Genomic DNA, 14,276 nt, shown 5'->3' on the forward strand with positions numbered 1-14,276 from the left:
AGCTGGAAGTAATCACCCTGCTCAAATCTATCAAACTGCAAAGGAGACGCCTGTCCTGCCCAACTCGTCAAAGATTCGGCACAAATTCTAGCGCCCTTCCTTACTGCATTCATTAATTCATCATTCCAGTCTGGACACGTTTCTTCTGGTCTCAAGGAAGCTTGGGTTTGCCCACTCAAGTAACCTTCCCTTGACCCATCGGTTCCAGGGAACTATAGGCCCATCACCACCCTCCCATTTTTACTTAAAATTCTCGACAAAGCAGCCTACCTGCAAGTTCAAGAATACCTGGAAGAGAATCGTCTCCTTGGCCTGCGGCAATCTGGCTTCCGCCCACGTCACGGCACTGAGACGGCCCTCTTAGACTTAAAGAACCAAATGGATGATATCAGAGACTCAAGCAAACCTGCGCTCCTTCTGCTCTTAGACCTATCAGCAGCGTTCGATCTGGTCAACCACAACACTCTGTCGCCATTTAGCTACTGAAGCCAACTACTCCCCTAAGGGATGTGATTGGATCACCCCCTTTCTTCAGCAGAGAGTTATGAAAGTTTTCTCTAACTCAGCCTGTGCCACCCCTAGCCACATCAAATGTGGCGTTCCACAGGGTTCGTGCATTGCACCTACCCTCTATAACCTTTTTACAAGACCCTTGTTTAGCATCCTTGACGCCATGCACATCTCATTTACGAACTATGAGGATGACACGCAGGTGCTTATCCCACTCACAGGGGACTATGATGCAGACCTGAACACACTCACCACCATCTACTCCACCATCCAATCCTGGATGGCAGACAATTGGCTCTGCCTCAATAGTGAAAAAACTGAGCTCCTGCTCATAGGGTCAACCACCACACTGGGCAACCTCGATAAGCAGTACTCATCATTTTCCATTGATAACATTCCTATCAAAGTCTCCAACTATGTTAAGTACCTAGGAGTCTACCTAGACGCCAACCTGACTATGGATAGACAGGTCAACGCCATTGCCTCATCTGTGTACTACACTAAAGTGCTCAACGCAGCCAGACCCTTCCTATCACGTCAGAGCTGCCTCACCATTGCTAGGGCTATAATCGGCTCAAGACTTGATTATTGCAATGCCCTCCTCATTCGAACGTCTAGAAAAACCTCTACAAACTTATGCTGGTGCAAAATAACGCACTCAGGGCAGCTACAGGAACATCCAGAAGAGACCACATCTCTGAAGTGAGAAGACAGGTTCACTGGCTACCGGTCAAGGAAAGAATTGTCTTTAAAACCCTTGCCATCACCCACAAATGCCTCCATGAGCTTGCACCCCCATACCTTTCCCAAAGAATCACAAGGCATACCGCCACGAGGCCTCTCAGAGGTTACTCAAACACGATCCTCATGCCAAGAATCCGTAAAGTCCGCGCAGGCGGCTCCAGCTTTCCTACATTGGCCGCCACTCACTGGAACGCATTCCCACTCACCTAAGACAGATCGAATCCAACCAAGTTTTCCGCAAAGCCATCAAAACTAAGCTCTTCAACTGAAAGATAAAACCTAGTACCACGCTTCTGAGGTACCACTACCATACTGTTACTCTGCCTTTGCCCGGCACGTTGATCATTCTGTACTTCATGTAATGTATTTCATGTAATGTGTAACTAACTAAGCAGCCTTGGGCGCATGAACCTGTATGACAAACCTCTTACATATTCTTGTAACAGCGCCTCGATGCCTCCGGGCTGCAAGTTGCGCAATACAAATGCAAATAAATAAAAATAAATATGTATCATGTCCTCAAGAGCACCAGAAAACTGACAGGTGTACTCCTGCTCATGGCCAAAGGTAGGGTGGCCTTGGGGTGGGGGAAAGGTGGGGCCTTACCATCGGGACTGTAGCAGTGGCGGGCAGATTTATACTGCAATGACATGGAGACTCTATATTTATTTTTACTTTTATAAAGCGCACTAAACCTGTAGGCATCGAGGCACTGTTACAAACAGTTACACTTTAGTCTTGAGTGGACATGCAGAGTAAATGGGTTGGGGGAAGTCGGGGGAAAGTGAGGAATATAAGGTCAGGCAGGGGCGAGGCTCTTAAGCGCAAAGTTAGTTGAAGAGCAATGTTTTCAGTGCTCTCCTGAACACCCAGTACGATTGTTCAGCTCTGAGATTGCGGGAGAGTGTTACAATGTCTAGCTGCAAAGGTAGGGAAGTTTGTCCCACCTGCTCTGGATTTTTTAAATTTAGGACTAAGCAGCCTGTTAGTGCATGCCGATCTGAGTGGTCTGTCTGATTGGGCTCTGTTGATCTTCTGGGAGAGGTAGGGTGGGGCCGAGTCGGAGAGGCATATGTGTGTGATGGAAAGAGTCTTGAAAATGACTTGCTCTCGAACAGGGAGCCAGTGGATCTCTTTCCTGGCACCAGAGATGTGCTCTCTTTTGGCAATGTTAAGGGCACCCTTGATGGCATGGTTCAGGATCAACCTGCATCTTGCTGATGTTGTGTTGTGAGGTGCCTGCGAAGAGGGCATTGCAGTAGTCTAGCCTTGCCCCGAAGATTGCTCTGGCGATGGTAAGGAGACTGTCCTAGGAGAGGAAATCTCTGGGGGCATTGATGAGGATTGTGGTGTGGTCAGTGAATGAGGCAGTGGCATTCACCTGGCATGAGAGTGACAGGCTGGCATCGAGGTAGACTCCAAGGGTCTTAACTGACAAGGATACAGGGATTTGTATGCTGTCAATGTTGATGAGTAGGTGGGGTTGAGTTTCTTAATTGCAGGTGAGTGGCCGACCAAGAGGAGCTCTGTCTTTTCATCGTTGAGGCAGAGTCGGTGTGTGGCCATTAAGGCCTGGATGGTGGAGTACACTTTGTTAAGGGCATGCATGTTATTTAAGTAGTTGCCGGTCAGTGGGAGGAGAATTTGGGCATCATCAGCATAATTGATATAGAATATGCCAATGGAGTCAAGTAAGTCAAAAAGGGGGTTGGTGAATATATTGTAGAGGGTGGGGGCTACGCAAGATCCTTGCAAGACTCTGCAGGGAATGAGCTTGGGTGGGAAATTGACACGGTCTTCTCCTTCCCAGGCCCTTTGCAATGCACTCTCCTCTCACAAAATGTTCAAAACCAAGGACATACTTAACAGCCTTGTCACGCACTCTTCCAACCCAACCATCCTCCATCAACCCCTTCCCACCCCCCCCAAACCACTCACCCTGTGCCTTCCTCCTTTGCTCCCGTTTCTTCTGAAGAAGTCACCAGAGTTGTCAACTCCATGAAGGCATGAAGGTATTTTCAAAACAGGTTGCCCCATGCTCTTCCAGAACTATCAAGGACAACATCTCTCTTGCTGGTCTCTGCAACCACACCTTTGCTACTGGTTCTTTTCAATCCTGCCTTAATCACTCCCTTGTGCGCCCCCTCCTTAAATAACACTCTGCAGATCCTTCCTGCCCAGCCAACTACTGCCCCATTTCCATCACCCCCTTACTGGGGAAACTGCTCGAGACGTTGGCCCTCCCCAACTCCTCTCATACCAAACTTGTTGGCAGTCTACACGACCACCAGTCTAGATTCTGAGCCTCCAGAGGCACGGAAACTGCTCTTCTGAACACCTGTGAAGAACTGCTTGCATCCCCCTTGACGCCAAATCCCCTGCTGTCCTCATCCTCCTTGATCTCTTCTGCATTTGACACAGTAAACCATTCCGTCCTCATAAAAAAGGATCCATGATACCCTTGGTATCTCTGAGCGGGCACTGAACTGGCTTACCTCCTTCCTTACGGACCGTTCCTCCAAAACCATTCTCTGCCCTTTCTCCTCCCCTACTTCCGCCTCCACCTGTGGCGTCCCGCAGGGCGCCATTCTCTCCCCCTGGCTCTTTAACCAATACCTTTCTCTACTGGCACGCCTCATTTCCTCCTTCTCCCCCAACTTCCAGTGCTATGCTGACGACACACAACTCTTCCTACTGATGCCCTTGCACCTTCCTTCATCCCGGACTGCCTCTCTGCCATCCAGGCCTGGCACATTGCTAATGACCTCTGCCTCAATGCCAGCAAAACAGATTCTCCCTATTGGGTCACCTGCACCCTACTACTTTTCTTCACTCTGGCCATCCTCCTTGGGGTACCCCCACCCCATCCCCTGCTCCATCCTCTGAAGCCAGGAATATCGGAGTCATTAGGGCGCTATATAAATAACACTTTATCATTGTCATTATCTTCGATTCCTCCCTTTCCTTCATCCCTCATATTCAGGACATAGTCAAGAAATCCAACTTTCAGCTCTCTGTTCTCAAAGGAACTCTACCCTTCCTCACCTTCCCACAGAGACTCAATGTTACCCGTGCTCTGGTTCTCTCCAAGCTAGACTATTGCAAAAGCCTCCTCCTTAATCTTCCTTTGTCCACCCTGCAACCCCTCCAGTTAACCCAGAATAGGGCAGCAAGACTTATCCTTGGCCTCAAGCCCAGGGACCGCATCTCTCCTGCCCTACGAAGCCTTCATCTCAGCACAGATAAAATTCAAATCCCATCATCCTCAAGGCTATCTGGGGCCGGGGACAACTATCTTCAAAGCTTCTTGACCAAATACTCCCCTTCTAGACACCTGTGTTCCCTCTGGCACCAACTCCCTGAGTGTGAAGCAGTTTGCTAAACAGAGATCTGGTGGTCGATCACTTTGCTCTGCGGGCTCCCTCCTGTGGAATAGCCTTCCTCTCCCTCTGCGTCTTGAGAAGGACCTCCTTAAGATCAGAAAAGGCCTCAAGACCTATCTCTTTACCTCTTCCTTCTCCTCCTCTCTTCCCTGCTAATCATTTAGTAGCATGACTGTTGTGCAGGGCCCTTATGTATCCTCGGGGCCCTGTGCCCCCACATCTCTCATCCCAGCCACTGTCCATTTACTGCACTTACCGAGGCTCACCCTCCCCATGGGAGGTTGCACTTAAATTCTTCTCTTATTAGCACTTCACCCTGAGCACTTCTCCATGAGCACCTCAGCACCTATCCCCGCGCCCCTTGCATTTGCACATTCTGAACACTCACAAGGCATAGTAGGTTTGTCTCCCCTCCCGGTTATTGTCATTTGTTTGTACTACTAATTCAATTATTTATCTTTGTTGTTGTTCATGGTCTGCCTTCCCCTTTCTCCACTCTGTTGCCATGTGGGCGCTTTGTTGTAACAGTTGTTGCTAATTGAATAAGCGCCTAACAAATGACCAATAAAAGAAATAACTAGTCGGTGAACACCCTCATGGAACGGCATCCCCGGGCCAAACCCAAGGACATATGGGGCCGTATGTTCAGTATCTGATTGTCCAGTACAGACCACCCCAGAGAGGGCCAGAGTGCACCTCAGAGTAGACCCAAAGTGGATGGCCTTCCTGGCACATGAAACCTCCAGAAGATATGTTACAATAACACGCTTCCGGACAGATTTGTCTCGCCCTGCCGGAACACAATGCGCATGGTCTTGCCCTGTGAAAAATGATGTTCATCCTACTAAGGTTGTGTCCAATTAACTGTTCAGTGTGCTATCTTTCATTTTCTTTTTCTTTTTGCCATGTTATAAAATGTCAATACATTTTTTTTTTTTTAAAACAAAGAACAAAACAAAGTTGGTACTCGGTCGGTTTAAGAAATTATGGTAGGAGAGAGGGCGCTAGAGAGCCATCCAAGATGGCCGCCTCCTAGAGAGCTCCGTGGGGCTCTCCATTAATCCTGCGACATCCTCACCACTGCGGCATCCGATTCACCCAAATTTGCTACCGGGTGCGCTCGGGAGGCGCCACTGTTCACCCCGAGCCTATCATCCTCTCCAACGGCGGAGCGCCGGCCGAGATCCGGCCCGGGCGCCAAGGCCCGCGGACCACGCCAGCAGCAGGCCGAGAGCAGGCCGAGAGGGGGAGGAGCTGTCCGGGCACGAAACACAGAAGAAAGCGGTGTGCCACCCGGCGCCCAGAGTGAGCAGCGACCCGCTGGGTCAGAGAACGAGGCCACACCAAGAAACGGGCGGACGTGCGCACGACAGCGCCAAGAGACACACGGTCTCCGTCCCCACAGCGGCCTGGCAGAAAATCCCGCAAGGAGCGCGAAGGACTACGCTACCCACGCCAGGCACGCAGGTAGGATCCCCATTCGGCGCGCAAGGTCGGCCTTCCCGACCCACCAGGCAGCATAAACCCCGGCGCTTTCACCAGACACTGAGAAAAGCTCAGGGGGCGCAACGTCGAACCCCTCACAGACTGCCTGCCCCGGCGCCCACCAGCAACGGCCACCAGCAACGGCCACGCATGGCCTAACCGGCACATTGGCAACACAAAACAAAAGGGAGTCCCCCACCCCAAAACGGCAGACAACATCTGAAGAATATTCCCGCTGCCCCTTCATCCCAGCACCGCACAAGCCCCATCACCTGGCGACGACTCCCCACTCCAAGTTCCAGCTGGCGGTAGCAGGAGCGCCCGCCTAAAGCGACGGAGGTCACCCCCGCCACCAGACGCCACGAGTCCTCCTCCAAAATCGGGTACTCCAAACACGCGCAACACCAGCCATATAACCTATGAGAACCTGGCCCCACACTCAACTGCTTCCAGTTTGACAAAGGTGGACATCGTAGGCCAATCTCACAAAACAGCGTAATACCCGCCAAAACCACGACGAAGGCATCGGACTCGTCACAAACGCACTCAACGCAGAAACAAGAGCGTAATGGGGAAAACAGATAAAACCCAAAAGAAGCTGAACTTCGAAGCAAGCCATAACAATAAACCTCCCAACGACGGGAGCAGAGCAGCGTCCCCAACGCCCGCTACTTCCAGGTCGGACGAGCAGATACCAAGCTTCGACATTAGGGAAATCCTGATGGACCTCAAGGCGGGAATTGGCGACCTAGGCAGCAAACTCGACAATCTCTCGTCTAAAGTGGACCAACTCCAACACAGACTCGACAAGCACGCCGACAGGCTAGACACCGTAGAACAACGGGTCTCCGACCTGGACGACGGCACGTCGGCCCTGACCACGCGAATCTCCACCCTGGAAACCCAAATGAAGGCAGTCTGCGCCAAAAATGAAGACTTAGAAGGGCGCTCAAGAAGAAATAACATCAGAATTATAGGAGTTAGGGAGAAACAACTTCAAGGGAAAATGGAGGACCACGTTGAATTGATCTGCACGACGCTCTTCGGGAAAGAACTCCTCTCCCAGCTGTTTGTAGTCGAACGTGCCCACAGAATCCCAAATTCAAGACCAGTCCCAGGCGCAAACCCACGGCCAATTATCGCAAAACTGTTAAACTACAAAGATCGCGATGCGATACTCAAAGCAGCCAGGGAAAAAGGGAACCTCCAGTACGACGGAGATCCGATTCAGTTCTTCCCAGACTTCTCTCCCAGCGTACAGACACAGAGACGCTCCTTTACCACCGTAAAGAGGAGACTGCAGGACAACCAAATACTTTACTCAATGCTATACCCGGCTAAGCTTCGCATTCAACATGATGGGAAAGCACTTTTCTTCCACACACCTGATGATGCCGACGACTACCTGGACCGTGCTGGCTGCAGACCTGCTCCAAACAATCCCAGGCCGCAGCGCGAAAACCAAAGGCGCAGAGAACCACCATAACTAATCGTCCCGGGCAGCTAAGAGAGATGAACTCGTACCTCCAGCGCATCCACGCAAGCCTTTACCGCAGAGAGACACTCCTAGTTCGCAGGAGAGCCACCCCTGACCCTCGGGAGGCACCTAGTGCCCCAAGCACAGCAACCCTCACTGTTTGTTGATGAAAGGGGAACATTGCGGGTCTGTTGGGGGTTGCCCGCGTGAGGGAGGGAAGTTACGTACACCACACCACCTCCAGTTGAGGTGTGCATCCTCACAATGGTTCAACAGTGAGGAGCGTTCAGGTTCCGCGCCATCTCCCCCACACCCCCCAACTGCACCAACGCCAGCACAACGCCCAGCCTCCGAACCCCCCGACTCCATCCAATCCGCCAGATCAGCCCTAGCTGCAATACCAGCAACCATGAGACATAAACGTCGAAGCAACATAGACCCTAATCTATTCCATTCAATGTCATAACCTGGAACATAAGAGGAGGCAATGTCCCATCGAAGACCAGGAAAATCCTCCAATACCTCAGAAGACACGAAGTGGACATAGCCATGATTCAAGAAACACACTTGCTCCCAGGGAAGGACCGACAGTGGGCCAAGAGTTGGGGATGCCACAGGTACTTCTCCTCTTACTCGTCATATTCCAGAGGGGTCGCAATTCTTATACACAAGAGGATCGGCTTCCGCCTTATCCACATATCCAAAGACTCCGAAGGGAGGGCAATCCTCGTAAGTGGCATCATAGAAGGTCAGAAAATCACCCTCGTCAACTCCTACGCACCAAACGTAGACGGCCCCGACAACTTTAGCTGGGTGCTATCCCATCTCTCGTCTCGAGACCCCGCAACCATAATCTGGGGTGGGGACATGAACACAGTACTGGACCCGGTGAAGGACAGATCCCACGCTAGCCCACATCCTTTGTCCAAAGCCTGCCTCCAAATAAAAGAAATATGCAAAGCATTCGACCTGAAAGATTCCTGGAGAGCATCTAAGGGAGAGCTGCGAGATTACACATTCTACTCCGCGCCGCACAACTCGAGCTCCAGAATCGATTACCTTTTCACTTCAAGGAACGGCCCATGGACCAGCGGCTCATGCGATATCCTACCACGAACTCTTTCGGACCACTCCCCGGTAACTCTCGTCCTCAACCCAGCTAACCCCAAACCTCCCCTACTGAGGTGGCGCTTCAAAACAGGCTCCATGCGAGACGAGGTCTTCGCCTCGGAACTGAAAGAGGAGATCTCAATGTTTCTAGAAGCCAACACAGGGTCAGTTTCCTCAGCCAGCACGCTCTGGGAAACTCTAAAGTGCTACACCAGAGGGGTCTGCCATGCCAAAGAAAACGGCATCCTGAAGCTCATACGACGGGAGCTGGCAACCAGCGAGAAGAAGCTAAAGCAGCTAGAACTTCAAAGCACCAACACAAACAACCCAACAAGCTCAGTCGCTCTGAGAGAAGAGCTACAAAAATTCAGGAACGCTGCCGATCGCGAAGTGAAATTCCTAAACCGCGACAGATTGGTCAGGCAATACGGTGAAGGGCAAAAACCGGGCGCTCTTCTAGCAAACCTGGTCAGAGCCGACAATAAACTACCCCCGATAGAAGGGATCAGGACCAAACAGGGACAAATAGCCCACACCGACGAAGACATGGCAGAAGAATTCAGGCTTTTTTATCAAGATCTCTACAGCACTAGACACAACGGAGACCCGACCGCCGCAAGGGAGTACCTAGAGGACACTGAACTGTACTGGGTTGAACAGCCCCTGCGGGAACCACTAAACGAGCTAATCACACAAGAGGAGATTACTGCTGCCATAAAAGCCCTCCCGAACTCTAAAGCTCCCGGCCCTGACGGCTTAACCGGGGAATTTTACAAAGCCTTTGCACCCACCATCGCCCCCCTTCTGGCAGCAGTGTACGAAGAGTCGTTGGATAAGGGATCCCTCCCCAACTCCACCCGCGAAGCCAACATCATCCTCCTGCACAAACCAGGCAAACCATCAGAGGACTGTGCATCATACAGACCCATCTCCCTCCTCAACCTTGACAACAAGATACTAGCGAAGGTGCTTACCAACAGGCTCCTTCCACTGATGCCCACCCTGGTACTGGCAGACCAGGCGGGTTTCATACCGGGCCGTAATACAACCTTTGGCATCAGGAGGCTGTTCAGCGTCATCGAGGCACTCGATCCTTCAAGTCAAGCAATCGCAGTCCTCCTTGACGCCGAGAAGGCATTCGATTCAGTGGAATGGCCGTTCATGTTCACTGTACTCACCAGAATGGGGCTGGGCGCTCGCTTCATCAAACTTGTCTCTTTATTGTACAACAAACCACGCTCCAACATCATCGTAGGCATGGCAAAATCTGCTCCCATAGAGCTCCAACGGGGTACCAGACAGGGCTGCCCGCTCTCGGCACTCATCTTCGCCCTGGTAATGGAACCGCTGGCCTCCAACCTAAGGGAGCATAGACAACGAAGAGGGCTCGTGATTGGACCACACAAGCTCATTACATCCCTCTACGCAGACGACGGGGCACTGTTTATCCGAGATCCCGAAGAAAATCTAAACCCGGTCATGAGGGAAGTAATCAAGTTTGGAACAGCCTCCGGCCTGAAAGTCAATCCAGAAAAGTCCATTATATTCCCGTTGACCCCTGCTACCAAACCATTCATCGATGACTTTCAGCTCACATGGAAAATGTCCAAAGTCCGATACCTGGGGGTCCAAATGTCCCTGAATTACCACGAGGTGTTCCGTGACAACTACGAAGAGGTAGTTAAGTCTCTCCAGGATAAAGTGACGCGGTGGAAGTCCTTACCACTAACGCTCTGGGGGAGAGCTTCCCTAGTTAAGATGGTGATTCTGCCAAAATTGCTGTACCTATTCACCAACATCCCGATACTGCTACCCCAAACTTTCCTGAAAAAACTGAAGAGTATGGTCCTTGAGCTGCTCTGGGCAGGCAAACCAGCCAGAGTGGCACACGCAACACTGACACTCCCAGTGACGAGCGGTGGACTTGCCCTCCCAGACCTGGAGAAGTACTTCTGGGCAGCACAGGCACAATTCCTCAGCCATTGGTACACCACCCATACAATCAGGCCTCACGTGCAAGTGGAGCGAGCCCTGGCTTCACCAAACTTGTTAACAGCAGTCGTCTTCAGCCAAATTCCCGTTCCCAACCACACCATGAATGCAATGCTCGCAAAGTACAAAGTCTGGAAGAGACTAGCTCAAAAATACGGGGTACAATCACGATACTCTCCACTATTACCCGTAAAGTTTATCCCAGGGGTTCCACTGACATCTGAGAAAGTATTTCACCAGTGGGTTGACAAACTACAAATAAAGACCCTGGGAGACCTCTTCACGGAGGACGGCTTCATAACACCACAACAAGCAAAATTGAAAGGCGGCAACACCGCACTTGACGTATTTCTATACTTCAGGACCAGGTACACTTTACAAGCTCTCTTGCCAGACTTCCCCCAGCAACCCCCAACCTGGCAACTACTACACAATGTCATACAGGCACAAGGCGAGGGCAGGCTGGTGTCGCAAATCTACAAATCCATCATCACGGATACGACACCTAACCTTACTCAGGCAAAGACCAGATGGGAGAAGTCTCTACACCAAACTATTCCAGACGAGGACTGGACCTACATCCTGAAACAAACACAGAAAATAGCTCTCAATTCTCGCCTCAAGCTAATTCATTTCAACTTCCTCCACCAGACCTATCACACACCAGCAAAAGCTGACAGACACCACCCTGAGGCGGCTGCGAACTGCGAGAGATGTGGGACGCAACCAGCAGACTTCGTCCACCTCGCATGGGAATGCCCCGAAATAACACCCTTCTAGACCCGAGTCTTAGAGACGACAGCAGCAATAGTGGGCGAAGAGATACAACCGAGCCAAACTGCAGCACTACTCGGCTTGACAAATTCACTTTCCGCCCCGTCAAGGAAACTGGCAGGACTCCTGCTGACACTAGCCCGCAGGAGGGTGGCCATGGCCTGGGGTCGAGGCCCACCTCCAACAATCCCCGCCTGGCGAAGGGACATTCTTTACTGCCAGGATGTGGAAACTGACTTTATTAAATCCCTACCCTTACATGCCCGCCCACCTGACATCTGGGGACCACTAGTACAATTCCTGCTAAATGAAGCTGAGGAGACACCTGACATTCGAGCAGACACCTCTGGCGCAGGAACAAGCCAGCCGTAAAGACACAGAGCTAGCAGCATCGTCCACATGTCTCAAGTAACCAGAACAAGGCAGCACATCTATAGGAGTCACAAGACTGAGCGGGAGAGCAGGGGGTGGGGAGAGGGAGGGGGGAGGCGGGACATGGCGCAGAGTTAAATCCACCCTAATGTGGGTGTGTAGTTGTTTTGTTTTTCAAAAAAAACCAAAAATAAAGGTTTTAAAAAAAAGAAATTATGGTAGGAAACAGGCAAGTGCTAGCAAAATATGTTAAGATGCTGGCAGTCCAGAAAGCTCCAAGACCAAACACCAAAAAATAAATCTATGCCATCCTAGGCCTCGCGGGCTATTACAGTGAGGTTCATCCCTAATTTGTCAGAGAGCCACACCACTACCTGATAAACTAGTCAAAGCTCAACCCAACATCATCCAATGAAATCCAAGAATCCTCCTACAGTCTGAGGTTGTCTTTTTAAGAGCCTGTTAGTCATGGCAGATTTCATCAAAGCATTAATCTTACAAACCAATTCCTCACTCATCTCTGGGCACCATACTGTCACAAGTACATGGAGAAACCTATATGTTCATTAGCAGGAAGCTCTTCCCAAGAGAAAAAAACAACCCATGGTAGAACTGGAAAGTCTGGCAATAAAGTGGACAGTGCTTAGCCTGAGGTACTACGCGACGGGTCGCCGGTTTAAACTAGTCACACAGCACACCCTACTGGTCTGGATGCCCAAAAGTAAAGAGACCAATCCTGCATTCTGAGATGGTTCTTAGCCCTACAGCCCCACTCCTTCAGAGTTGAATTATAGGGGTGGGACAAAGCAAGCAAATGTTTATTTCCTGTCCCAATAGCCCCACATAGCCATTGGCCCGGGGGGCAGGGAAGCCTTGGGAGAAAGTGGAGGTGTGAGACTGGGTCAGTAGGCTGACCTTGTCAAAAGGGGGCTGGTGACCCAACTCTCAGCCTGGGTTGGGAGGCCTACCAGTGTGAAAGGCAAAGCCATTCCTATCCAGGTAGGGGGGGGCAGGGGTGGGGGGATGATGGCAGTTGTGAGGGCCTCTGTTCCTGTCCCCTCCCCAAGTGCCTATGTGCTTTGGCAGCACCACTCAATCGTACCATACATTTATATGAAGATTCTGGCAAGTCCCCTTATTTCAGGCAACAAGTTCTGTACTTTCCAGTAGATTACGCACAATACAACAGCCCTCCAGAGGCACGCAATACATCCCCTGTCAAGAGCCTACCCCCAACACCAAGGGGAGAGAGAGAGAACCACCATGTCAGACAGCAGCAGCCATACACTGCTGCGAGAAGTACTATGCGCCGCCAGTAGAGCCAACTATATGAAGTGATAGAGGCTGCAGCGCAGCTTTCCGCAATGAACGTTGGCATGCCGCTTATGGTATTTAGCCATGGAGCGGCTCCTAGACAATAATTTGAGAAAGATTCAACAACTTAACTGTGATCTCAGTGAGGTACAGTTACCTGACACGAACTGGAACATTACTCAATGCAGGTCACCATTCAACAGTCTCGGCAGACTAGAACACCTGAGGCTCGGCTGAGGTTAGTACCCTTTTGATGTGTTTATGTAACACCTCCAGGGTGGGGAAGAGCAGGCAGGTTTGGCCCAGAGAACCAGAGAGGATCAGTGGGAGAATGTGAGGGAGGATAAAGCTAGGGACAGGAATCAGGAAAGTAAAAGTTGTTTAGGTCAGCTCAGAGGAGAAGAAAGTGGCAGGCCAAAAGACCATAAGGAGGAAGGGCGTTGGACAGGAATGTGGATGTAATTGTAATGGTTTATTTATAACGCAATGAATACCCAGAGGTTTCTAAGCGCGGACCCGGGAATCGAACCTGTGTTGAACCGTCTCTTCTTGCTTCCAAGGCAAGCACGTTGCCCATGAGCTATCCTCCCGAGACAGAAGGCTTTGGTTGGTGAGAAGTGGTACTGTATTGTGAATGGGCTTGTAAGATGGGTGAGTGAATTTTAGTGAAAGAGTAGAGAGGGAGTTGAAGGTGACTGAGGGAGTGAAAGGATAGTGAGTAGGAGGTGGTGTGGAGAGTACTAGTTGCTTGAAGAGTGGCAACAGTGGGGAGAGTAGTCATGTGGAGAGAGGGAGTAGTAGTGGTGGTGGTTTGGCGAGAAGAGAGTAGTAGCGCTGCAGACACTAGTAGGAGAGAGTGCGATCAGAGGGTGGAGATAGATTGTAGAGCGAGAGATGGACATTGGAGGGACAGAGGGGAAAAAAACAGGGTGAGGGTGCAGAACGGGTCAAGGTGGAGAGAGGAGGGTAGGTGTACGAAGGGAGATAGAGAGGAACATCAGGGCATGAAAGAAGATGGAGTAGACCTCTAGTGACTGGAAGAAACCCCGTGCCCCACAATTGCTTGAAGTAAGCCCGGTTAAATTAGGTCACATCTAGACAGACCTGGAGGGAGT

General features: G+C 50.9%; 1 protein-coding gene across 1 annotated transcript in view; it reads right to left on the reverse strand.

Annotated features, from left to right (window-relative positions):
- The window catches only part of SNX1 (sorting nexin 1), a 1,264,276-nt gene that overhangs the window by 594,777 nt on the left and 655,223 nt on the right, over positions 1 to 14,276 (reverse strand). The gene's annotated exons all lie outside the window — the stretch shown is intronic.

The sequence above is a fragment of the Ambystoma mexicanum genome, chromosome 11 (assembly GCF_040938575.1).
Source record: "Ambystoma mexicanum isolate Mex_15411 chromosome 11, UKY_AmexF1_1, whole genome shotgun sequence".
Classification (NCBI taxonomy): Eukaryota; Metazoa; Chordata; class Amphibia; order Caudata; family Ambystomatidae; genus Ambystoma; species Ambystoma mexicanum.